We start from the raw sequence: 27352 nt of genomic DNA on the forward strand, positions 1-27352 counted from the left end.
TGAATGATACACAATTCAGGGACTAAAAAGTTGAGTTTAAAGATCCGTATCTGTAAGCCACTACACCCTCACTTTCTTTATTTGTAAAATGGAACTTAAATAACCAAATCTAAATAGCCAAATCTAAACATTCAAATGTAGATGCCCTTTGATCCACCTACAGGAATTTATCCTAAAGAAATAATCAGGGAAGATGTAGAGATTTAGCTGTAAGGGTGATTATTCTGAGTGGAATTATAAACTATCTTTAACATTCAACAGAAGGCACCTGGTTAAACACATTATCGTACAGCTGTAATATAGATCACTAGGAAGCCATTACAAATGATGCGGTAAATCAGGAGTTCTTAACCAGGGTCCAGTGGGTTTAATTCATGAACAGATGTGAATTTACCTTGAGGCTAATAAAGTGAGAAGGTAAGAGGGCTTTCTTAGACCCTAATTTACGCAGGTTCCTGTGAGTACTAACTTGCTGACTTAAAGAATTTTCCAAATGATAAGGGGAAGCCAGATTGCAATCAGGAAGCATTTCTACGTGACTATTTCTGGTAAATTTCCTGAATAGATCTCATTTGAAAGGGACCTAGATCTACAAATGCCTAGGAAGATATTGTGATTTTGCATTCTAAATAAATATCCATATAAATAATTTATATAGATTCACATGTGATTTTTTTTCTTTTAGAGGGTCTGCCCGCTATTTGAAAAAGAAAATTTCCCATTATTTTTAAGTCAGTTTCTCAATCCTGAAGTCTGAACAAGTGTTTTGTTTTACTTTTTAATAACTTATTTAAAATAAAGTAATAAATATTTGAACAAAAATCACAAACACTAGAAGTACTCTTCTTCTTACTTAATAAAACTGTTCAGCATTTCCAAAAGACCACCTAATTAACAATTAACTGATTTGGAAACATTAAAGAAGAAACTTCCGGCCAAGATGGAGGCATAAGTAGACACACTGTGCCTCCTCATACAACCAAGATAGGGACAACAATAATTTCGAAACAGAATAACAACCAGAACTGACAGAAAATTGAACAGTATGGAAGTCAGACAACCAAGAAGTTAAAATAGACCTGTTTATCCAGACCAGTAGGAGGGGCGGAGTCCAGCAATCGGGCACAGGTCGCGGCGTGGAGACCAGAGTGTTGGGACCAGGTGCATAAGGCATCCAGGGCATGCAAGACCACAGTGGGTAGACCCTGAGCGCGCAAGTGGCAGCTGGCAGACCCAGCAAGGCAACAATTGTGAAGCAAGGCACTGCATGCAACCCAGGATCACAGCTCTGGGAAACAGAGCCTTGGGACATTGATTGGAAACACCTGTGGGGGTTGAGGCTCAGGGAGAGACTCCAAGTCTCACAGGAGAGGTCCTTGGAAAGTCCCACGGCATGCACAAGCCCACCCACACGGGAATTGGCACCAGAGGGGACCAGTTTGCTGGGGGGAAGAGGCGGAAGGGACTGAGTTCCGATGGAGAGCAGAGCAAGCGCCATTGTTCCCTCTCGGACCCTGCGCCCACATACAACATCACAACCCAGCGACTGGGGTGCCCCGCCCTGGTGAACACCTAAGGCTCCACCCCTCAACGTAACAGGCATGACCAGACCAAAGAAACAACAACAAAAAGATGGCTCAAATAGAATTGAAAGCCCCACAATAGTATTTTTAAGTGACCCAGAGATAGCCAACCTATCAGATGCACAGTTCAAAGCACTGGTGATCAGGATGCTCACAGAATTAAATGATTTTGGTCGCAAATTAGATGAACAAATGAAGGCTACAATAAGTGAAATGAAGAAAAGTGCACTGAGAACCAATAGTGATGGAATGAAAGCTGGGTCTCACATCAATGGAGTGGGCCAGAAGGAAGAAAAAACATACAGTCAGAAAAGAATGAAGAAATAAGAGTTCAAAAAAATGAGGAGAGGCTTAGAAACCTCTAGGACATCTTTAAACAATCCAGCATCCAAATTATAGGGGTACCAGAAGGAGAATAGGAAGAGCAACAAGTGGAAAACTTATTTGAGCAAATAATAAAGGAGAACTTCCCCATTCTGGCTAAGGAAATAGACTTCCAGGAAGTCCAGGAAGCACAGAGAGTCCCAAAGAAGTTGGACCCAAGAAGGAACACATCAAGGCACATCATAATTACATTAGCCAAGGTAAAAATGAAGGAGAGATCCTAGAAGCAGCAAGAGATAAGGAGACAGTCACCTACAAAGGAGTTCCCATCAGACTGTCAGCTGATTTCTCAAAAGAGACCTTGTAGGCAAGAAGGGGCTGGAAAGAAGTATTTCAAGTCACAAAAGGCAAGGACCTACATCCAAGATTGCTCTATCCAGCAAAGCTTTCATTTAGAATGGAAGGGCAGATAAAGTGCTTCTCAGATAAGTTCAAGTTAAAGGAGTTCATCATCACCAAGCCCTTATTTTATGAAATGTTAAAGGGACTTATCTAAGAAAAGAAGATAAAAAAAAACAAATATAGTAAAAGGACAGCAAACTCACAATTATTAACAACCACACCTAAAACAAAAGAAAAAGAAACTAAGCAAACAAGTAGAACAGGAACAGAACCACAGGAATGGAGATCACATGGAGGGTTAGCAACACGGGGAGTGGGAGGAGGAGAGAGGGGAAAAAGGTACAGAGAATAAGTAGCATAGATGGTAGGTAGAAAATAGACAGGGTGAGGGCAGGAATAGTATGGGAAATGTAGAAGCTAAAGAACTTATGACACATGGACATGAACTGAAGGGGGGGAATGTGGGTGGGAGAGGGTATGCAGGGTGGAGGGGAATGAAGGGGGTTAATGGGACAACTGTAATAGCATAATCAATAAAATATATTAAAAAAAGAAAGTAGAAAAAGAAAAAAGAAAACATTAAAGAAGTAATTTTTTATACAAGCTAACCATTAAGTTAAATTGAAACATAGAAATGGAGAGTCAAAATTAAATTCACTTTCTCACATTTAAGAAATACTATTCAATGTCTAACATAGTATTATCAAATTAGAAAAAAAACAAGTTGTTTGTATGGATTGTGTGATCCCATTTGTATTTTTTAAATCAATATTATAGGAAATATTACACATGTACAGTTTTGTGAACAGAGTTCTAGAAAGGAAAATACCATTCTGTTGACCTGAATTACTTGCTGCCCAGTTGGGGTAAGTGTTGCCACTTTATATATTTTGCATTGTTTAAATGTTTTAAAAGAAAGCATTCAACCTAACCAAACACAAAATTAAGTTGAACATAAAACAAACGAAAGAGAGTTTCCAAGCTTGTGTACACAAGCTTCAAATCCCACAAATCCTGGATCCTCCCCTGTGCATTCACTGATAAACCTCAGTTACCTAATTGCAGGATCTTCTTCTGGGGTTTAGGAAATGTAGTTTTCATTAGACTAAAGAAGGTCCTAACCCAAAAGGATTAAAATCATGACGTAAAAACATAGTCATAATACAGTGTTAGGTAAAATAGCAGGTTATATGCCACATGATTCCATTTTTACAAAAAAAAATGTCTTTATATGTTTAAAAACTATACTGGAAGAATACACATTAAAGTTTGAACAACAGTTATCACTTGGTAGTCATTAAACGTTTATTATTTTTATTCCTCCATGTTTGTTAAATTTTCTACAACAAACACATAACATTTGAACAAGAAAAACTTATATTACTTAAATTATCATAACTAACCTTGAAGGTTGGAGAGTAGATTATTAAAAGTTATAGTATGTGTAAAAGCAGGTTGTAAATCACGACACCTACAAAGGCTAATTATTCCATTTCAGGCTTTGAAGCAGCCTCAGAACCTGGGCACCAGTAGAATGCATTATCCAGAAACTACAGGGGAGCTTGGAGAGCCTCTTTCACACAGTAAGCTCTCTGCACAGTCAACCTTGTACACCAAACCTTATAAAACAAACTGATGCAAATATGAAGGATTTATAGATTTTAATTACAAAGAAAAGTCATGCAGAATTATCTTAGTGCATTCAACTTCAGGTTTAAACATAAAAAATAAATTCTCATGAATTCTTGAAGAAATATTATGTCCTTTTTAGGAGGTGTGAAATTTGGGACTACCTTCCTCCTCTGAGGACTAGACCAGACTTTGATTCTTCTCATCATGATAAGATGGAAATTTCAAGACAATAACCAATCAAATTAGTGAAAGGGTTTATTTCCTTTTTATCTGTTATTAGTCCCCAGGTTTGAGATCCAGATTTTGGAGAAAGCACAGCAGTGACTCACTGGATGACAGAGAAGTCTCTTGGGTGCTGCACTGGCAGAACTCACTAGAAATCTGTCCTCTGGAACTTACTGGAAACCCATCATCTAGGGTGCTGGGGAAAACTACTCATGGGGAGGTATCTCATCAGAGACACTCCACTATGAAACTGCCTGAAGGATGCCAGCTACTGGCCACCAGATACCAGTGGTCACTGTGCGCTACAGAAGCTATGGGTTGGAGAAACTGCCCAAGGGGATTTAATGCTGGCCTTTGCTATTGGCAGATTAAGCACTCTGCAATAGCGTTAGCCAAGACAGCCTTAGTACAGGTAAATCCCCATGACCGAGCCCATGCATGAGACACCACAGCCACTTTGTTCAGGGGCCCATTGAGCAAACACTGGGAAGACTAGAGAAAATAACTGACATGCAAGAGAGCATCATTCTGTCCACCTGATCAGCAAGAGCCCTTTCTGCAGTTCATGCCTTCTGATGGGCTTTCATGTAAAGCACAAATACCTGCACAGTTCGTGCCTGTTCAAAGAGGTCCATCCACATACCTCTTCCCCAAACTTCTCTGTCACCAACCTCATAATCCTGTTTCTTTCAAATCCCTAACCCACCAGCCCAACAATTAGTAACTGCCCATGAAGCAGTGTAGATCCACACTCTGGTCATCTCTCATCCTAGATATGGACAGCCAAAAATCTATTGTTCCAAGTTCTGCCCTTTGGAAGGACTTTTCTTCACTGTTGTCCTTCAGTGTCACCCCTGAGTGGGGCTGTAATCCTGCAAGTGTCCACTTTAGAAAGATTGCTTTGTTCCTTTGGGAATTCATTTCTCTTGATCCCTGTGATGGGCAGAGTAACACCACCCCAAAGATGTCCACATTACAATCCCCAGAACCTGTAAATATATTATCATACATGGCCAAGAGATTTTGGTGACTTGGTTAAATTAAACATCTTGAAATAGGAAGACTACTCTGGATCATTCTGAATTATCTGGGACCAATCTAATCACATGAAACCTTAAAAACAGAGAGCCCTTCCCGGTTGTGGTCAGAGGAAGACAACTCCAGAAGATGGATCAGTGAGATGCAACATTGCTGGTTTTGAAGGAGAAAGGAGGCAGGAGGTCATGACCCAGGAAATGTGGGCAGGCTCTAGAAACTGAAATAGGGAGGGAAAGGAATTCCCCCCTACAACCTTCAGAAAGGGATGCAGCCCTCTCAGAATCTTAATTTTAACCCAATAAGACCTATCGTGAGACTTCTATTTTTTTGTTTGTTTTTGTTTTTTTCAGACTCCTTATCTACGGAACTATACCATAATAAATGTGTGTTATTTTAAGCCACTAAGGCTGTGGTAATATGTTAAAGTAGCAATAGAAAACTAATCCCACCACCATGGTGGCTATACATGAATAATGAGAACTACTATATCTACACTGATTTCCTAAACACATGTAACCTACTCACCTCTAAATGTGGTTGTGCTGGGATGTTTTTCCTTCTGACTTTCTAAACTGAAAATATAGATGAATTCCTTACTTCTGAAATGGAGAAAGTATCATTGTTATGCATTTACTATCTTGCCAACTGCGACCCCCCAAATCAGGAGAATTCATTCTCTTAAGTGAAGGTACTCTTACAGAAAACTGCATACCATAGGGGCTTAATTCATGCTTGCTGCTGACTATGATAACAGTAATGACCATACACGAGATGCTTTCTCTAGCCATAAAGGAAAATAAAGCATAAAAACAAAACAACAACAAAACACATTTTAAAAAATTCTAGTAGATTGAAAATGTTTTGGCTGTACTTCCATATATAAGCCAGAAATCTTCCTTTAAATTAGCTGTTACACTTTACAGATATGCTTGTATATGCTTAGAGTCTCTCTGAAAAATAAATAAGGCACCAGTAACATTGGTTGCCTCTGGGAAGAACTGGATAGCTGTGGGAGAGAGACTTATGTTTATTGAATATCATATTATGCTTTTAGATTGTGCTTTATTCGTACCTACTAAAATAACTACTTTGTTTTTTAAAATATGACACTTTTACATTAGCTTTTATTTAGAATTTTATATAAACAAGAGGACTCTTTTTTAATCTTTCAATGAACTTTTTATCGGCCTTCTGCTCTGCCAAGGGATGTCCCACTTCTGCTGCCTTTAATGCCTCAGAACTTTGGTGTCCTTGACCTCAGACATCACTCTGTTGCCGTCCACAATCCTGCGAGTTGTGGTCTTTTGGATGGTCTATAAGGAGTGGCTCTTGTCCAGGGCATCAACAAGATTGAAGTCCTCCCCTTCTTCCAGTAGGCTGCGGTAGGTGGCAATCTCAGCCTTGACCTTGATGCGCAGCAGGGCCTCATACTCCTGGGCCTGGCACTGCCCCTCTGCCCAGGTCTGAGCCAGCTCTGACTCCAGGTGCAGCAGGATCCCATTGAGTTGTTCCACATGTATGGCATAGCGTGTCTTCACCTCCCTCAGGATGTTCTCTAAACTGACCTTCAGATTCCTCGTTGAGTCCAGGTTGATCTTCCATGGCTGGACCATACATCTCAGCTCCGTGAGGGTCATCTCAGCAGTACCTACCTCAGCGGTCTGCGAGGTGACCACTGTGGTACTCTCTTTAGTCTGATGGGACCAGGACTTGTCCAGCTCCTCTCGGTTCTTCTGAGCCAGCTCGTCATACTGGGCCCAGATGTCTGCCATGATTTTGCCAAGGTCCTGAGATTTGGGGGCATCCAACTCCATGGTCAACCCAGAATTGACAATCTGGTGTTGTAGACTATTTACTTCTTCCTTGTGGTTCTTCTTCATGAAGAACAGCTCCTCCTTGAGAGCCTTGATCTCTGTCTCCAGCTGCAGCTGAGTGATATTGGCGTCATCACTGACCTTTCAGAGCCCATTGATGTCATTCTCCACAGACTGGCGTGTGGCCAGCTCCATCTCATACTTGACTCTGAAGTCATCAGCAGCAAGACAAGCATTGTCAAGCTACAGAATGATGCGGGCATTGTCCACAGAATTTGTAAAGATCTGAGCCCTCAGGTCCTCAATCGTCTTGAAATAATGCCCCCTGTCTCTAACCTGGGTTCCCTTCTTCTCTAAGAGTTCCCAGATTTTGCTCTCCAGTCTCCAATTATCAGCCTCCAGGCTTCTCACCCTTTCCAGGTAGGAGGCCAGGTGGTCATTCAGGCATTGCATAGTCTCTTTATCACTCTGGATGCCCCCTATGCCCACCAGACCCCCGGGAATCCCTGCAGCCAGGCTCCCAGATCCCCAGCTGCCCCTCATGCTGGTGGAGTGGGACACAGAGATCCAGGAGCCCAAGCCCCCAGCACCTGCATAGATGCTGTGGTCATGCTGCTGGCCAGCCAGACCCAGTAGCTGGGCGACTGCAGGGACCCCTGGGTCTGGTAGCTTGTGGAGAAGCTGGAGCGTGTGCTGAAGCTCATGTTGTTCAGGGAGGTAGGTGAGAAGCTGAGACTCAGGTTGAGGCTGCAAGAAGAGACCTTTCTTATATAGACCAACTTGCACCCATGTATAACAGATGAGGAAATTACAATGAGAACCAGGCAAGTGCCATTACTTTGTGAACCCAAGTTTTAACACTCCTCTTTTTACAAAAAGGTATATGGCCCTGGCTGGCGTAGCTCAGTGGATTGAGCGCGGGCTGTGAACCAAAGTGTGGCAGGTTCGATTCCCAGCCAGGGTACATGCCTGGGTTGCAGGCCATGACCCCCAGCAACCACACATTGATGTTTCTCTCTGTCTCTCTATCTGCCTCCCTTCCTTATTAAAAATAAATAAATAAAGTCTAAAACAAAAATCTTATTTATAAAAAAAGGTATATGTATGTGGGTGAATATATGTGTATGTATAAAGAGCTAGAATATACACAGTAAGTAAGAGTGACTGCCTTTAGACTGTGAGTAAAGTGATTTTCATTTTCTTCTCTTTGCTTCTGTCATTTTCTAAATTTTAATTAGGGACATCAGGGTCACTTTCATCATCAGAAAAGGAGCCATTTTAAAAGACAAAATCTTCCCATGACTCGAGCCCAGCTCACCTGGTTGACTCATTTTCCAGTTTTCCGTAGCAAAGGGAAGGCTACCCACCTGCTTCCTGTGAAAGAGAGAGCTGTTGGAAAGGAGGCCCTGCTGACCCCCCGAATCAAAATCTCAGAAGGGCAGCTCCTCACCAGTGGGTCAGGTCTTCAACCTGGTTCACCGAGAGATTTAAAATTTCAGTCAGTACATCCCAACTTTATTAGTTGATGGGAAACTAATGGAAGTTAACTAAACTCACAGGTAGCTGAATTATATCCAGAAAAATACCTTGTTGGCAATAAAGGATGTGTTTTTCTGGTGAAAACAGAGCTTTGGCCTATTATTTTCAAGGGTTTTGTTTGTTGGTTGGTTGGTTAGTTTGTTTTAGCAGCAGTATGCTTTCTCCAAGCAACTGTTCTGTTTGGCATTTTTGTGGACAGCCAACACGTAAAACAAAGAACATGGAGCAGCTCTGGTTGCGGATAGATGAAGGACCCACTCAGCTTCATGTGATGCTTCTCTTCTCTCCCCAGATGTCCCTTAAGAGGGCTCCTTAGAATCCCCAGGACTTCAAGGAGTTTAACACCAAGTCATCTACTGGTACCAAAAATAAGCAACAAGTTGTTTATTGAGCATTAATCTGAAGCAAGGGCAGTTGGGAGAATACTAGCTAAATCCAGGTTCTGGGAAATGTCTGGTGAACTTCTCTAGTTCCACAACACAGCCCTCTCTAAGAGATGGGAAGATACATTTCCCTGATAGAATCTCTGCCTTCAGTAACACTAGACACACATGGATTGGTAAACCAGCTCTCTGAAAATGAGACAAAACAAAAAGCTCTGGTCTCCAGCAATTACCGGTTTCAATGGTATAAAGACTCCCCTCATGACTGGTTTCAAGCTATCAATAAACTTTTAACAATGGCTTGCAAAACTCCTGATTATTTAACAGTCAGTTCTAAACCTGCACTGCTGACTCCAGCAAAACATTGCTGTGTGTATGTGTATGTGCTGTGTGCAGAGCACGAGCTGCTGCTTCTTTATTCACTCACTTATTTGGGTTATAATATAATTGATTAGGCTGTAGCTTTCTCTGCTGATATCCCTATCTTGATGACATATCTAGATCACCTTTATAAAATTTAGGGGTTTCCTGAATCTCTAACAATCACATATCTACAAACCACTTCTGGATGGTTTCTATAAAAGGCAAAACTACCTGTCATGTGTCAACCCTTACTGGTTTTATTCAGAGGACAAGCGAATTCCCACTATTTATTCATAGCAGTGATTCTGATAAATCCTAGTCATTTCTTTGGCTTAGTGATGATTTCATACCTGACAGGTCCTTTCCACTGTTATGAATCATGCTACTGTTTATTCTTGGAAATGAGATGGACAGTTTTTAATAAATGCAGTGTTTGGATGGCCTGGAAGAATCAGACCTGAACAAATCATTGGCATAGTGCTTTTTAACTATTTATTATCAATATGTTTAGTTTGGTACTGAGGAGCTCGATGGCCTGTTCTGCTTTCAATGATAAAGTAGCTCCTTGGTTCAGTTTTTCACACAATCATGTAAGATTACCACCTTGTACAGAATCCCAAACATTGTAAAGTACTTCTGTTCATTTCCTCAGCAACGTTAGCTAGCATCAGTGACTGATGTGAAGCAAAGAAAATTTAAAATAATTGTCTACCAAAATACCTGTCTGTCAAAATATCCAATGTCAGGTTCCATCCAACAAGCTACCTGAAGCTCTTGGAGTAGGAGTCACTCATTTGAGATAAATCATAATTCCCCAGAGGAACTGAGAGCTATGAAATATTTAACCTGTGTGGGAGATGTCTTAACAGTGAGAAACACAGTTTTTAGACACTTATAAGTTCAAAGAAAAGGAAATGTGCAGCAAAGGAGAGATTATCCCAAAAGGGTGGGAGGAAGGTTTGGAGTTTGGGAGGGTGCCGGGGGCGGCTCTGGGCAGAGCGAGGCACAGTGAGCTTTGAAAGTGACTAGATACCCACCACAATGGGAGGTGAAGGAAAGGAAGACAGACTTTACTTCTATGATTTTTCTTCTTTCCTGTTGCTGGTTTTGGTTATAACACACGCACGATTCTGGAAAACAAACCACAGCATTCCCTTTTCTCACTGAAGAGCTTTAAATTCCATTGGCACTGCAGCTGAAACTGAAAAGTGTGGAACACTTATGAAGACATAGCAGCCCAGTACCTACCAGCCCTATCCTCTGAGTTAGCAGCAATCCTGGGTATTAGTCAACAGATTATGCCTGGAAAGACGGCAGCCTATAACAGGATCAGGTGTCACTAATGGTTACAGGAAGATGAAAGGAGACAGTAGCCAAAAGGAATGTGAGCTGGGCTTGCAGCCTGGAGCAACTGGAAAACCAAATCATAATATGTGCACAATCGATCTTTCCAGTCACTCCCTTATTGCTGCCAAGAAAGGTTTAATTCAATTAGCAAAGACCTGGGTGGGGGTAGGGACGCTGGGAGAAGTTGTTGTGTAACCTTGAGGCTGGGTGGATATTCTTGGTTCTAAAGCAAAGTTATTTTAAGAGGATCATCATAATTCACTTGCTTCAGCACCTAAGTCCATCTTGGATATGCTCCCTAAAACTAAAAAAAAAAAAAAACCCACAAAACCCTCTGTCCACATCTTATATCTGTGCATGTAACATTCCATAAACTTTACTGCTGCTCCCTATACTGACCCCTCCCTGGCTTCCACTGCCTCTCTACAGGATATCCTTATTTCATAGGCACAATCTAGTCTGTCTTCTTCCATATGCTTCTGTAAGCATACCTATCCCAAGAAGTCTTAAGTTATACCCTCCATTATTTAACCAGCCACTGGGAGAGCAACCCCCTCCAATACTCTGCGTGATTGCTTGATACCCCCACAGTGTGTCATCAGCATCGTGGGCAGAATCCCGGACATTTTTTATTTTACCTGTGAAGAAACTGAAATTCAGAGAGGGTAAATAACTCACTCATGGCCACATAGCAAAAAAGAAGAGCAACCATAATAGCTATTATTTATTAAATTTATCTTGTGCTGAAATTGTACTGAGCAATTTATATACTGCATTTTTTGGACTATAAGACACCACCCCCCCAAATTTGGGAGGAATAATGGTTGTTAGTGCTACTGTTGAGTTCTGTTTACATTTACATTGGTGAAATATTATGTTATTTATGTTACTAAATATTTTACCACATTTTTTGCTTCAAATTTTCCTATTTTCCTCCTCTAAAACCTAGGTGCACGCGTCTTATGGTCCAAAAAACACATACAGTACATTCTCTGAGACTTGTAGGGCTCAGCTCTGGCTTTAGTGCTCTCTGTGCTATATATAAACTGTATTTGTAGTTAATATGAAAAGTTCTACAATACAAGTCAATGTAAAACACTGTGGAGGTGCACAGCAGCTTTATTCAGAGTAGCCAGAAAACTGGAAACAACCGAAATGTCCATCAGCAGGTGAATGGTTAAACTGTGGTTTATCTACACATGGGAATAGCACGCAGCCACAAAAGGAGCATACTACTGATGCAGACAACAACATAGGCAAATTTCAAAAATATTATCCTGAGCAAAATAAGCTGGAGACAACAGAGTACAAATTGCTTGATTCCACTAATATGAAATTCTGGAAAACAAAAACCTAACCTGTAGTGACAGAAAGCAGATCAGTGATTGCTCAAGGCTAGCTTGGGGGGCACGGGGGACAACTGAATGAAGAGTATGAGAGAACTTTGGGTGGACAGGGCAGGGCAAAGGGGGGAAACTGAGACAACTGTAATAGAACAACAAAGTATAAAAAGTATAGAAAGAAATATTCTACATATTAATTGTGGCAATGGATACACAAGTATATACATTTGCAAAAATAAAACATTGAGCTGAACACTAAAAATGAGTGCATTTCAATGTATGTAAATCATTTGTAAATAAAGCAACAGTGAAAGGAGAGGGACTGAATAAAAGAAGAGGAAGTGACTAGTTGCCTGGGGTGGCTAAGGGAGGTGAGACAAAGGAGGTAAAGGATGAAGAGGAATCAGGTAAAGGGCTTTGAAGGATAAATAGAAATCACCAAGAATGTGGGAAGAAATGGAAGGAGAAATGGAATAATGGGCTTTCCAGAAGTAAACAAAGGGTGAGGAGGTTGGGCACCCTGGACTGAGAGGATTGTGAAAGAAGCGTATTGCAGACATGGAGAGCGGCCGCTTGTACACGGAGTCCGTGGGAGAAACTCCGATTCAGTAAGTGCCCTTGGGTAAGTCGAGATACCTCCCTGGACCTTGGTTCTCTCTTCCCTAAAAGTGAAGGACTGGAAAATAAACAAACTGAAGACCTGGATAAACAATCCCTAAGGTAGTAAACGCTGAACAAGTGTGTTAAGTAACATTAATTTGACAGGAATGGCTTGTGGGCAAGCTGACAGTCATCTGGCTGAACCCCTCAGCCCTTAGGGCAGCTGGAGCCCCGGGGTCTGCCACTTCCACCCACAAAACTCCCTACCCATTTTTCTTGGTATACAGAATATATACACACAAAAATATATATAAAATATATAAGTATGTATTTTTAACATAATGTGTTAATTCCCTAAAATCCTCCAAAAATGACCAATAGTATTTCTTCTTTAGTGTTATTATAAATATATGGATTTTAAACATTTGAAATATTTAATACCTTGCAATTATTATCTGTACGAATAGTCAAATGTCTTCATCTTAGGCCAGCGGAAGTCTATTCAAGTCTGTACCAAGTCCATTTGATGCAACCATAGTCACCTTTGACAGCTTTCTCATTGTCTGGTATTAAAAGATATTCCAGCCTCACCTTTTACTTCTCCTGTCCCAAACCTGGAGTCAGCTATTGTTTCAAGGAGTCTTAGCACTCTTTCCTGTATGCAACATTGTTTTTGCAATGTGACATTAACACTGTTTCCATCAAAAGATGAAGTCTATTTCTCTCACTGTAGAATCTGGGCTTGGCCAGGCAACTTGCCTTGGCTAATGAACAACAGCAAAGGTGGCAAAAGCAAAGACTTAAAAAGCACAGGTGCCGTAGGGGCTTGCTCGCTGTAGTGCTGGGAAGAAGCACAACAGGTTACTTTCCTTGAGGACAAAAGGCTCTGTTGAGACAGGTACCCATCATCCTGGCTGTCCTGGCTGAAACTCCAGGAATGTGAATTATGTTCTTCTGAAAAATCCATTCCTGAACTAGCCAGCCCAGACCTGAAGAACCACCCAGCTAAACCACAGAACCTTGAGAAATACAAATGGTTATAATTTAAACCATTAACTGTAGGGTGGTTTGTTAAGCAGCAAAGTCTGACTGATACAAATGTATGTATTTTAAAGATAAAACATATCAAGTGTTGATATTAACACTTTGAACTGAAATCCTAACTTACAGGGTTTTTACTTAAGCCTTGATCTTCCACTGACACTTCTTTCTCATCCTCCAAAAATTCTGATTTTAAACATACATGTGATTACTCCCTTGTTCTATCTCAAAGTACATATATTAAGGACTCAGGCACAGGTTCTCTGCCACAGGTTGGGTCCTGTGAAGTACACAGTGAGACGGAGTTTAGGATACATGAGAAAGGAAGGAGGAGGAAGTAGAACTTGGCAGAAGCCGGATAAATGTAATGCAATGTGCTCAGGTCCTTCAAAACTTTGGCCAACCCAGCAAGGAATACCAGAATGAATTTTTCCCATCACTGATGCTGCATGTTGTGCGGAACTGGCCAAACCCTTACATTCCTTTCCTACTTGGTCACCAGATGTGGGCTGCACCAGAAGAGGCATGCCTCAGGCAAGGTGGCTCCAAACCTGAGGTCAGTCCTGAAGGAGCTGATAGCCTGAGACTGTTCACTAACCACTGTCCCTTTCCTGAGGGAGGATCTGAGTGGCACTTCTCCCTGTCTACCACAACCTCCAACTATGATTGCTAGGAACAGTTTAGGATTATTTTTATAGGTCTTTTTGTCTTTAGTGTATATATCTGTAGATATATGCAGTCACATTACTGTATTTTAAAGACATAACTGTGTGAAGCTACGCCATCAATTGGAGCTGTTTTTAAGTTCATTTGTTTACATTTCAACTTTATATTCAATTTTATATTATGATTATGCAAAAGAATTACATGGTTCCAAAATTAAATATATGAACAAAATATATTCAAAGAACTCTAACTTCTAACTCTATTCTATAGGTAACACACTATTTTTTAATTTAATGGTTTGTCTTTCCATTTTATTGTTAATTTTAAATCTATTAAGTAATTTTAAATAAAATAAATCATCCTGCTGCTAATCAGAAAAATTTTGTTAAGCCTTTCATTTGTCTAGAGCTTCATAGTTTAGAGAAGTCTTCATTGGTTCATGAATGCTCTGTGTCAAGGGCTCACAGAGGAAAATGCACCTATTTATGGACCTATTCTCAAGTGGGATGTGGTGGTTGTCCTCCCCTGAAAATCACAAAGACTTAGGCAATTTTTACTCTTGGCATCCACACCATCATACAGCGGTACGCATGCCAGTACACCAGAGTGAACCTTCTGAAGAAGGAAGGAAGTACCGTAGGTTTTCTAAGCCTTCTTTCCAATTGCTATTTGGCACAGGCCCCTCTATTCATACTTGGTTCTACTCCAATAGTGAAATTAAATGAATATGAATTTGTTATTCACTTCCACAATGCAGTACGTATGATTTGGAATGTGGTGACTGGGTGCTGGGCGGGTGGCGATACAACAAAAGACAAGACCCAGTGCCTGACTCTAGAAGCTAGGAATCAAGTGGATTTTTAAAAGGCCATTTCAACAAACCTCCAGCATTTTTGTTCACTGAAAACAGCCACACTGTGCATAGAATTTATATTTTCCAGGAAGCTTCATCAAATCTAAGGCTTCGAACCAGAGTTTGCAAACACATTAAAATGCTTCTGCTTCTTTGTCTGCAGATTCATTGCTGAAAAACAGCCTTCTGACTTTAGGATTATACAGATGGCTCTCTAAAACCATACCCATAATTCTTCAACATCTCTGTGCAGGGCAATAGCAACAAGGTAATATACAACAGCTCCCTCCAACAGAGAATGTTCCCACTGTGAACAGAGCTGAGGGGAAAACAAGGAGCCGAGGGGAAAACAAGGCAAACAGGCCGTCAGAGGCTGACGTGATTTCTCCACACAGCAGCAGCTGTTTCCTCTCCGAGGCTCTGAGCCAGAATCTCCAGAGAACCTTCTCTGAAACAAAGCTGCTTGAAACTGTTTTGCAAAGGGTCTATAAAAAAGTAAACCTCACAGAACCATTGTTCATTCATATCTTATTTCTAAAACCTCAGAATTAGGGAAGAAACTAAAGAAAAAGCAAAATGATATATTTTTTCATTGTTGTCAACCCCTTGAGAGTTAAGGATGCAAAGATCTGTCATTGTGAAATTTGGGGTCTGCAGATAGGAAGGTATTATTTTGGTGTTTTTAAAGGAGGGCATAGCAAATATGCAACTGAAATTATAAATCCAAATTGCATATCTTATAAACATTCACTTTCCAGCTGCTACAAATATAAAATAAATAGATGATAATACTAATGCTATTACAATACTACTAAATAACTTTTGAATATGGTAAATACCTCGTATTACCTCAGGGGAAAGCATAGCCTACTATGCCCTGTAGGCTAAATCCAGGCACTATCCAGATTTAGGACCTTAAAAATACCAAAAATTACCCACCCCCACGCCTGAAAAGATATCTACCTCAAATCCCTGGAACCTATGAATGTACATTATTTGGGGAAATGATTACTTGTAATGAGGAGGTAATGAGTTTAGGGTCCACCCTAAATTTAGGGTGTATCCTTATAAACATGTATCCTTATAAAAGAGACACAAAGAGGAAAGACATACAAAGAAAAGGAGGTGATATGACGGTGGGGCAGAGATTGGAGTGATGCAATGTGTTGTGAGTGTTCCAGGCCTGACAGGTTCATGGTATTCAGGCAGAAGGAAGAATATTCACAGAGCCATGAGGATGCCTGAGATGCCTTTATTCACAGGTGCATCAGTGCAAGCTGTGTTCCCCCTGCATGCCTCTGTATGTCACCTGTCACCCAGTATAGCACATTGCATGTCTCTCATCCCCCAGTGTGGCACCTGTTGTGGCACCTAGCAGGGAGACCCTACCCCCTTAAATACTAGAACGCAGACAAAGCCAGCAGGGTGCCAACAGATCTTATGCAACAGGGCTTCATACTACGCATGCGAGCCCACTCAAGGCTATGGGAAGAGTTTATCCGGCCCAGCCTCAAGGCTGTGAGAACACTACTTATCAGGCCCATTCTCAAGGCTATGGGAAACTGCTTCCCTTAGTTACCCAGACACCTGGGTGAGGACACCAGCCTCCTACATGCAACGACAAGCCAAGGAACGCCTGAAGCCACCAGAAGCTGGAAGAAGCAAAGAAGGAACTCTCCCATAGAGCCTCCAGACAGAGTGCCACCCAGCCAGCATATTGATTTCAGACTTCTGGCCTCCAGAATTTCACTGGTGTTAAGCAGCCCAGTTTGTGGTCATTTGTTATGCAGCCACAGCAAACTAAAACACCCAAGTATATACATACATGTGTGAATATTTCTATATGTGATCATCTGTATTCACATTAAGCCAAATGGGTTTTTTTAAGTGTGGGTTCTAACTGAGGTCTCCAACTCTAATGTATTACCACATGGATCATTCCAGCCTCTAGCCTCCTACCCTTGCTGACCTTTAAAATTCTCACTTCAATAGTAAAAAAAAAACAAAACAAAACAAAAAAAAAACGGCTCTCACATCTGTCAATTTAGTTTACTTTTCAAGTCCAGTATTCATGTATGGCAGTATCAGAATTTTCAATTCCCCAAAGGAAACAATTTTATCATCTACAGTACAGTACTACATGCAGTTTCTTTTTTCTTTCTTTCTTTCTGTTTTTTTTACCTTTTGTTTTATAGACGCCATTCATTTCCAAAGTTATTTAGGTCAACAACTGCCCTCCCACCCCCACTCCCTTCAGTAAGGTTGTTCCACACATCTGTAACATAGTTCGAGTCTCTTGTCAGGGTCTGCCTTTTCTCCTAGTATCCCCTGACTTCCTTTTTTTCAATCCTCACCTGAGAGCATGTTTATTGATTCTAGAGAGGGGAAAGAAGGGAGATAGAGAAAGAGAGAAACATTGATGTGAGAGAAAGATATCCATCACTTGCCTCCTATATGCGCCCCAACCTGGGATAGAACGTGAAACCTAGGCACATGCCCTGATCAGGAATTGAACCTGCAAACTTTTGGTCCACTGGATGATGCCCAACCAACTGAGCCACACAGGCCAAGGCCCAAATTGGCCTTTAAATTTGCATATATTACAATTCATCCTTCATGTTGTAGGTTCTGTAGGTTTTGACAAATGCATAATGTTTTGTATTTACCACCACAGTATCATAAGAGTAGTTTCACTTTTCTAAAAATCCCCTGTGCTCCACCTACTCTTACCCTCTCCCCAAACACCTGGAAACAACCGACCTTTTTACTACTATCTCTACAGTTTTTCCTTTTCCAGAATGTCACAGTTGGAATCATACAATAGGTAGCCTTTTCAGACTGGCTTCTTTCACTTACTAATGTGCACGTCTTGTGCCTCAGTAGTAGCTTATTTCTTATTATTGCTGAGTAGTATTCCATTGTATGGACATAGCATAGCTGTTTCTGTGCAACTTAAATGGGTAAATACATAGTAGTGTGATTTTTGGATCTTATGGTAAGACTTTGCTGAGCTTGAGGATATCATTTTTTTTATGCATACTCTTCTTCTAGAAAACAAAAGTATGTCACTGATAGCCTTACTCTTTTAGGTAAGAGAATCTAGTCATTATGTCTTAGCATCTGATTGTCTTCTCTGTGTTTTTTTTATTCTCTATGTCATTTTATTGCATTAGCAATAAAAATCTTACCCATTTGGAAGATTAATTTGAAATAAAAACTCTGAATTAGATAATTTTAAAAATAGTTCTATATCTTTCATATATGTAGAGTTAGGAAATTAATGGTCAAGTTTGCACTGACTTATAAAGTCCTTGTTGACTCACAAAATAATTACTTTTATCTAACAGATAACAATAATGAAATGTATGACAGTGTATGTAACTAGATCTGAATATTGTATGAAAGCAATTTGTTTATTAATATATGCCTAACATTCTTTGTAGTTTTATTGGGATTGCAAGCTTGCCTATTCTCTTCCCCACTACCGAAAGGGTAACCTCTGCTCCTACAGTCTGCTCCCATCATTTCCCTTATGCATAACTGATGTTATACATCTCTTCCTAATCTTCTTGAAGGCAGGGACTATCATCTTTTCAATCCTAATTCTTAGCCCAGTGTCTGACATATATTGGCCACTCAGTAACTATAAGTTCATTAGGAAAGTGGATGGATAATCTTGAAGCTAGGAGGAACACTGTGTAGGAGTAAGGACACCTTGCACATAAATAATCACCATCCCAGGCCTTGTATGGACTATCACATATTCTAGATCAGTAGAGTCTGAATTGATAAGGAAACTTTTGAAGAATTTGTGACTCCACACTTAGTTCTTTTAGATTTGCCTTTTGCCCAGTATTTATTGTCTCTTACGAACTCAGCAATGTACCGTCAAACACAACCTATCCAGTTTGTCCCCCAACCACAAGAAGGCCAGCTCTACACCTCTGGTGATCGACTAACTGAACATCAGGTGCCTGGGCTGAGAGGTTTCTACAAAGACCAAACAAGTCAGAAAATTTCTGGGGAAATGGGCTGATTTTCAAAAAGCCAGAGAAATGTGAGATCAGTGGAGAGAGAGATGTGGGAGATCCTTAAACACCTTGCAGCCAGGACAAGGAAAAACCACAGTAGAGCAGAGAAGGTGAGGCTGGAGATCAAATGGTTCATCTCAGCTGAGGTGAACCACAGTGGAGGGCTCGATGATCGGAGAGGCACATAGGTTGGCACCCTGAGGAGATTCAGGAGCTGACCTTGACAGTGCACGTAAAAGGCAGAAAGAGACAGAGGTTGTGTCTCCGGATCTCTCAAATTTTAATGTGTGTACAGGTCACCTGGGAATCTTGTCAAATTGCTGATTCTCATTCAAGGAATATGAATAGGACCTTCATTGAGAATCAGGAGATCTAGGGTTGGGGCAAAGAGTGTGCATTTTGAAGAAGCAATTACAGGATCTGTGCTGCCAGTCCACTGACTGACTACACCTTGGCTAGGAAGCCTTGTTTGACTGAACCACAACTGAAATTCTTAAGAAATCCCTACATTCAATTGAGTTTATCTGGAAAGTGTCTAGATTTAATTTTCTAATATCAGGCAGAAACAGGGACTTGGATGTAAAAATTAAGTTCAGTTTTAGGAAAATAAAATATTTACATTTTTATACACCTGATTTTACTGCTTGAGAATCCAGACTTACCACCACTACTATTCTTCAGTGTCCAAATCAAATTTACCCTGCTCCCTGAAGTCTTTCCAGATAGTTCCCTAATAGGAATGAACTATTCTTAAGAACCCAACTCTCACATGCTATGGACTGAATGACTGTGTCCCACCAGAACATCAATATATTAAAATCTAATTCCCAAACGTATTGGTATTCGGAGGTGGGGAACCTGTGGGGGAGAATTAGGTTATGAGGGCGGAGGCCTCATGAATGGAATTAGTGCCCTTATAGAAGAGGCCAGAGAGTTAGCTTGCCTCTTCATCAGCCATGTGAGGATGCAATAAGAAGTCAGCCACCTGCCACCCAGAAGACAGCCCTCACTAGAATCTGTCCATGGCTTCACCCTGACCGGGAAACAACCTTCAGAACTATGGGAAATGCATTTCTGTGCTTCGTAAGCCACACAGTTGATGATATTTTGTTATAGCAGCCTTAGATGACTGAGACATCATGCTCATATTTTAGTATATATTGCATGTACTTCATGCATTATAGTTATTTACTATAAAGGCAGAGGTATGGGGTTTTCTCTCTGTTTTTTCCCCTAAGCACAGCAACTCATAGAAAAATACTTGGTGATTGCTCCTTGAATTGAACATGTTGGTTTAAAATAAATTAGTGATAGGATGGGAATAGTATCTCAAAAGTTGGACACTTCACAAAATTAAGTAATTAATCCAAAAGCATTTGAAAAAACAGAAACGAAAGCAGTGACCTTTGGCTGAAAACCTCTTTAAACAGCAGAAGAAAATGTTCTCAGATTTTGAGGAATAAAGATGATTCAGCTGAAACAAGTCCAGAGTTCCTTGGATTAAGTGTTTAACCTTCAAGACAGCTAAAAGACTTTATTTTCAGTACATCTAAAATGATGTCGTAAATGTTATGGAGCTAACAGTATCTATCACATGCACATTTTAAAAAATGTTATCAAAGTTAGTTTATACCTTACAGAAAGCCACCAAGCTTCAGTCCTCTTTTGGTAATGGCACTTTTAAAAAAATAGGTACCGTAGACTTGTTTCACACGTGGAAGTAGGTTCCAACATAAAAGAACAAAACTGACTTTAGTTAAAAGTCCTCTTTAAAATTCTTTAAGTTACTAACTAAATATTTTATATGTACAGTACTCCTTCCTTATTGGTGGGGGACATGTTTAAAGATCACCAATGGACGCCTAAAATCTCAGATGGTACAGAACCCTACATACACTATGTTTTTTTCCTACACATACTATGTTTTTTTCCTGCACATAAATACCTTTCATAAAGTTTAACAAATTACACACAGTAAGAAATTAACAATGATAACTAATAGTAAAATAGAAAATTATAGCAATAAATGTAATGATAAAAGTTATGTGAATGTGGCATTGCTAAATAAAATCAGGGTTACTTGAACACAAACACTGGGATAGCCTGACAGTCACTCTGATAGTCAGGACTACTAAACCAAAAGGTTTTCATTAACAGAAAGGAATGTTCACTGTGCATTATCTGCTTACAAGCAAATCTATGATGAAAAAAAGAAAGAAACAAAGAAGGCAAACCACCATGGGCATATTTCTGAAAAAAGTGATACAAATTAAAACCACAAAAAGATACCATTTTGCAACAGGATGTAGCCAAGAGGGGTGGGGCCCAAATTGGGATTTGGAATGGGGTCCAGAATGCAAGGTATTCAGGAAATACTAGGATGTCCTCACCCCCCACCCCCACAGGTGTGGGTTAGGGGAAGGGACAAATGGAGCAGGGCCATTGAAAGCTGTTTTGCATAGCAACAGCTTTGCAGCTAACCTCTGATGTGGTCATTTAACATATCTATAACCTTTAACTGGTTGCATAGATATGTTAAATAACTGTGGCCTTGCTCTGAGCCAAGGGAATGGAAGTAACTTCCCCAACAAGAGTAACTGGGGGGCAGGTCCCCCCCCCACCCCCGCCCCGAGTTACAGCACCTGTGTGAGAGCTCGGAGAAGACTGGCTCCAAGACATAGGGCTACACCTGCCCAGACCCACGATCGCAGGCCAGTAAAGCTGGAAGGATATGAGAGGGCTAGCAAGTGTAGCCGATGGTGGGAAGAGTCAGAAATGGGGCTGCAGAGAATTGGCAAGGGGACTTAAACTGAGACTTGGCAGCCATTGGGTGGGAGAACCACTCGGTCTTTACCAGAGTGGGGACTCCCACAGCCATTGTGCCAAGAGGAACACTCGGCTATGGCACTGCATAGAACCATGAGGCTGTGGCAGTAGAAAGGAGAGCCACGTGGCTGTGGACATGTGGGAGAACCATGCGGTTTTGGCTGAGTGGAGACTCCTGTAGCCATTGTGCAGAGAGGACAGTAACCAGAAAAGACACCAGAGTTCGGGTTGCCTGTCACTACCAGATCCAATACGCAATGACAGCAATTGAATCTTTTATGGGTGCTTTATTCAGATGGCCGGCAATCCGAGAAGATGGTGGGTTCATACCCTAACAAACCATCTTCCCCCTTCTTTCCTGGCAAGATCTTTTTATAAGGGGGGTGGGAAAGGGCAAACAATGTGCGGTGAGGGCTTTGAGATTCAGCAGTTGCAAAATTCCTGTTCTGGGCCATTAGCTGTCTCCAAGGGGGAGGGGTAGTCCCCTGCTTCTTCCTGATATGGATGTCTCCAGGCAGTAATCTCTAGCCAGTGCCCCAGGAGGTCGGCTGCTTTTCCCAGGCGCCAGGATGGGCCTTATCTGTAGTTTCTGAAAGAAAAGCTTAACATACACACTACCTGCTAGATTTATGGCTATTTACCTTAAGCTAAAATTTTCCAAGTCTTAAGTCCCCTATCAGGACCATGTGGCTAGGACAGTGGAGAGAGAACCAAACGGCTTTGCCAGAGTGGGGACCCCTGCAGATTTAGAAGGTGGAACCACCACCCAGCTTTAACAGAGATCCCGGCAACACAGCTGATGGTGCCGGGAACTGAGGGAGGCCTACCAGCCAAGACGGATTACTGGGAAGAACTGGGGGCTGCCTGAGCCACGGACTTCTTTTTCTTTTCCTGAGATATGGTACCCCAGCCTGGGGCAAAGGGGTTAAGGAGGGACTGTATGCTTCTGGGTGTTTTAAGGGACTTTGGGATTTTGATGAAGACATTAGGTAACTGCTTTAAGTTTGTATAGCATTAAATAAACATTTCCTTTCCTTTTCATGGATCTCTGGCATTGAGAGATGTCTTTCCTCTGGCAGCAGACATAACAAACCTGGGGGTTCCTTTCAGTAATAGTATATTTCCTTGCCCCCCCCCCCCCCTTGTTGTTCTGTAACAATCTCACACCTGTCAGAATGGCCATCATCAATAAATCAACAAACAAGTGCTGGCAAGGATGTGGAGAAAGGGGAATGCTTTTGCACTGTTGGTAAAACGCAGACTGGTACAGCCACTGTGGAAAGCAATATGGAGATACCTCAAAAAATTAAAAATGGAACTGCCTCATGACCCAGTGATTCCACTTCTGGGAACTTATCTGAAGAAACCTGAAACACTAATTCAAAAGAATACAAACACTGCTATTTTCATTGCAGCATTATTTATAATAGGCAAGATTTGGAAGTAGCCCAAGTGTCCATCAGTAGATGAGTAAATAAAACAACCATGGGACATTTACACAATGGAATACTACTTGGTCATAAAAGAAGAAGAAGAAGAAGAAAATTTTACCTTTTGCAACAGTGTGGGTGGACCTGGAGAACATTATGCTAAGTGAAATAAGACATTCAGAAAAAGCAAATACTATATGATTTCACTCATATAGAGAATCTAATGAACAAACTGAACTAAAAAGGAGAATGGGGACAGACTTATAGATGGAGAGCAGGCTGACAGCTCTGGCGGGATAGGGCAAGGTGTTGTGGGGTGGAGGCATCAAGCTAAAAAGAAAAAGGATTCATGGACCTGGACATAAGTGTGGCGATTGTGGGGGCAGTGGGGTAGGTAAAGTAGAAGAGAATAAATAGTAATGGAAAAAATACAATAAAAACTCCACAAAGTAGAAAAGAAAAAAAAAAGAAGAGCCTCAGCCAGGTCCTTCAGGAGGTGTTCCAGAAGTCGGCACTGTTACCATAGGAGATGACAGCTCCATGGGTGTCATTGCCCCTGAAGGCCTTCTAGTGGGACAAGCTGTGAGGTGGAAGACAGTGACATTGATGATTCCTGACCCTGTGTAGGCCTCGGCTATTGTGTGTTTGTGTCTTAGTTTTTAACCAAAAGAAAAAGTTTAAAAAGTAAAAATAAAATAGAGGAAAACTTTTAGAATAAAAATATTTTTAAAAGAAAATACTTTTTACAAGATAATAGAAAAAATGTATTTATTATTTTTTAATTATTTTATTGTTCGATTACAGTTGTCTGTATTTTCTCCCCACCCCCTCCCCCACCTCCCTGTCTTCCACCTCCCCCTTGGTTTTGTCCATGTGTCCATACAAAAAGAAAATATTTTTGTAAAGCTCTACAATGTGTTTGTGTTTTAAGCTATTGTGACAGAAGTCAAAATTTTTTTAAATTTAAAGATGTATGCAGTAAAAACTTACAGTAAGCTAAGGCTAATTTATTACTGAAGGTGAAAAAATATTTTTATAAATTTAGTGTTGCTTAAGGATTCAGTGTTTATAAAGTCTACAGCAGGGTACAGAATGTCCTTCACATTCACTAACCGCACACTCACTGACTCACCCAGAGCAACTTCCAGTCCTGCAAGTGCCCTGCATGGTAAGTGCCCCATACAGGTGAGGCATTTTTTATCTTTTACACCATATTTTTATTTTATCTTTTCTATGTTTAGATACACAAATATTTACCATGTGTAACAGTTGCCCTGTTATTGAGTACAGTAACATGCTGCAGGGGTTTGTAGCTCAGGAGCAATAAGCTGTACCACGTGGCCTGGGTGTGTAGTGGGCTGAACCACCTAGGTTTTTGTAAGTGCACTCTGTGATGTTTGCACAACAATGAAATTTCTCAGAATGGATCCCCATCTGTCTTCTAGTGATGCAGGACTGTATCTACGAACAGCTAGTAGTTCCTGCTATATCACCCTCAGAAAACCATGCAAAATTACAGTTATTTGGGAGGCTATTTTCTAAGTATGAAAGTCATTCAGGTTAGAAGTTAGGCGAGCATTTTTCTTCACAAGAGTTGGATCTGGAAGGGTGAGTTTGCTTCCACTATTGGTGAACTGAGAACATGAAGAGATACCCGGACACACAACCAGAGCAAAGGGATTGCTTTTCAGTAACAGGGGCTGCTGCCCCCTGGAGGACAAATGGCAGAGTGAAAACCGGATTCGCTGGACACTCAGATCATCTGTGGGAATGCATTCTCTCTTGTCCAATTTCAACTGCTGGTGAAATAGCACATAGGCACGAAGCTTTTTCTTTCCTAAATCCTACCCAAGCAACCCAAAGCTGATTCAGAACTAATCTCTGCTTCTTTCCCTCAAAAGAAATGAATACATCTCATAAAAAGACATAAATGAACCAAGTCAGACTATGGGAAAAAGCTTTGGGTGCTAATGAAAGTCCCTCAGTGTTTTGCTGAGGGACTTTGCAATGTTTGCACTAAGTCCTGGAAGAATTGGCACATTTATTATGTTGACTCTTCCAATCCATGAACATAGTATGCTTCTCAATTTGTGTAGGTCTTCTTTGATTTCTTTCATTAGCATTGTATAGTTTTTAGTATACAAGTCCTACACATTTTTGTTAGATTCACAGTGACGTGTTTCTCTCTCTTTTTGGAGCAATTTTAAAAGGTATTATGTTTTAAATTTTGGGTCCTATGTTTACTGCTAGTATATAGAAATGCAACTGATTTTTGTATATTTATTTTGCATTTTATACCTTCCTGAGTATATTTGTTAGTTCTGGGGAGTGTTTTTGTATAGCCTTTGGGACTTTCTACATAGACAATCATCTCACCTGCAAATAAGGACAGTATTATTTTTTTTCTATTCCAAACTGTATGTCTTTTATTTCCTTATTATGCTGGCTAAAAATCCAGCACTATGTTGGTTAAGGGTGATGAGAGCAGACATTCTTGCCTGTTCCCAGCCTTAGGGGGGTGGTATTCTTTTTGTTGTCTGCAGGGTCTGTAGTGATATCCTCTGCTTCATTTCTCATATTGGTAATTCATCAATTTTACTGATCTTTTTGAAGTGCCAGCTCTTTATTTCCTTTACTTTCATGATTATTTTTCTGTTTTTCAATTGTATTGATTTCTGATTATCTTTATTACTTTTTCCTTATGTTTTCTTTGATTTATTTTGCTACACTTCTATATTTCTGGGAGCTTAGATTTGATTTGAGACTTCTAATGTATATATTTAGTGCTGTATATTTGTTGTTAGCACTGCTTTAGCTATGTCCACAAACTTGGATATTGCTCTGTTCACTCAGTTCACTGCATTTTAAAATTTCTTTTGAAGGTGGCAGAAGCATAAAATGGAGTAAAAAATAGCCTCTTCCTCAAATGGTGTTGGGAAATCTGGATGACTACATGAAAAAAAAAATGAAACTTGACCACAAATTTACACCATACACAAAAATAAACTCAAGATGGATGAAAGACTTAAATATAAGTTCCGACACCATGAAAGTCCTAGAGGAGAACAAAGGGAGGAAAATCTCAGATGTCCCATGCAGCAATATTTTCACCAATATGTCCCCCCAGAGCAAGGGATATAAAGGAAAAAATAAACAAATGGGACTTCATCAAAATAAATAGCTTCTGCACGGCTAAAGGAAACATCAGCAAAATGAAAAGGGCATCAAGTGTATGGGAAAATATATTTGCAAACGATACCTTGGACAAGGATATGATCTCGAAAATATATAAAGAACTCACACAACTCCACTCCAGGAAGACAAACAACCCAATTAAAAAATGGGCAAAGGACTTGAACAGACACTTCCCCAAGGAAGACATACAGAGGACCCAGAGATATATGAAAGGATGCTCAGCATCATTAGCCATTAGAGAGATGCAAATTAAAACCACAATGAAATACTACTTCACACTGGTCAGAATGGCAGTCATAAACAAATCAACAAACAACAGATGCTGGCAAGATTGTGGAGAAAAGGGAACCCTAGTGCACTGTTGGTGGGAATGCAGACTGGTGTAGCCATTGTGGAAACCAGGATGGAATTTCCTCAGAAAACTCAAAATGGAACTGCCTTTTGACCTGGCAATTCCACTTCCGGGATTACATCCTAAGAATCCTGAAACACCAATCCAAAAGAACCCATGCACCCCAGTGTTTATAGCAGCACAGTTTACAATAGCCAAGTGTTGGGAACAGCTTAAGTGCCCATCAGTAAATGAGTGGATCAAAAAACTGTGTTACCTCAGACAAGGGTTTAATCTCCAAAATATATAAAGAACTTACATGACTCCACTCTAAGAAGACAAGTAACCCAATTAAAAAATGGGCAAAGGACTTGAACAGACACTTC

General features: G+C 40.6%; 1 long non-coding RNA gene and 1 pseudogene across 1 annotated transcript; both read right to left on the reverse strand.

The window, feature by feature from the left end:
- Positions 1-133: 133 nt before the first annotated feature.
- Positions 134-21420, reverse strand: LOC118499718. The gene is made up of 3 exons (XR_004902237.1): positions 21322-21420; positions 15431-15435; positions 134-146 (listed from the first exon to the last, which is right to left on the reverse strand). It is a non-coding gene; the product is annotated as an uncharacterized LOC118499718 (long non-coding RNA).
- LOC114509700 lies at positions 6395-7847 on the reverse strand (annotated as a pseudogene).
- Positions 21421-27352: the final 5932 nt, after the last annotated feature.

Source organism: Phyllostomus discolor, chromosome 3, assembly GCF_004126475.2.
Source record: "Phyllostomus discolor isolate MPI-MPIP mPhyDis1 chromosome 3, mPhyDis1.pri.v3, whole genome shotgun sequence".
NCBI lineage: Eukaryota > Metazoa > Chordata > Mammalia > Chiroptera > Phyllostomidae > Phyllostomus > Phyllostomus discolor.